Source organism: Pterocles gutturalis, unplaced genomic scaffold (assembly GCF_000699245.1).
Source record: "Pterocles gutturalis isolate BGI_N339 unplaced genomic scaffold, ASM69924v1 scaffold5989, whole genome shotgun sequence".
Taxonomy (NCBI): Eukaryota; Metazoa; Chordata; class Aves; order Pterocliformes; family Pteroclidae; genus Pterocles; species Pterocles gutturalis.
Window position 1 is genome coordinate 20,274 of NW_010130448.1, and position 633 is coordinate 20,906.

The window sequence follows — 633 nt, forward strand, 5'->3', positions numbered from 1 at the left end:
GTGCTCTCTGGCCACTGCGTCCGGCCCCACTCTGTATTTCCGAGACTCCCTTCCCCACTTCCCCTGGTTCCCGCCAAGCCTGGGAGCAGGAAGCACATGGACCTCGGACCCCTGACCTTGACTCCTCCATGTCCTCTTCTCCCCTGGCCAGCAGGTTTGCCCGGAGGGGGTTTCTCCTTAACCCCTTCCTTGCCACAGCACAGGGAGGTGGAGCACAGGCAGCCTGAGCAGGCTGTTCCATCCAGCCCATCCGCAGGCACCTCTGCACTAAGTCCTTCTCCACTCGGAAAAGGTGGTGGTGGAGATTTCTGACCCCTGGCAAAAAGCAGGCTGGCCTGACCCAGGACCCATTCCCTCTCTCACACAGATCCTGCTGGTTTCTGAGTTGCTTGCAGGGCTGGGGCTGCAGGGAGAGGCTCAGCATCCTTCTTCCAGGGCTGTCCTCCCTGCAGAGTACACCATGCACACTCCAGCAGGCACACCGCCTCTGCCAGCCCTGTTGGGTGGCACTGCCAGGGCACCCAGGCTGCACAGGGCACACACAGGCAGCAGGCTACATCTGGCTGCTGCCTGCAGCTGCCTATGAATAAAGCATGGTGCTCTTGGGTAACCCCGGCTGCAGGCTGGGGGGGG

At 62.1% G+C, this 633-nt stretch overlaps 1 protein-coding gene across 1 annotated transcript in view; it reads right to left on the reverse strand.

Moving 5' to 3' along the window:
* ABLIM3 (actin binding LIM protein family, member 3) overlaps positions 1–633 on the reverse strand; it is a gene marked incomplete at its 5' end in the record, with an annotated part of 20,278 nt that overhangs the window by 17,654 nt on the left and 1,991 nt on the right. The gene's annotated exons all lie outside the window — the stretch shown is intronic.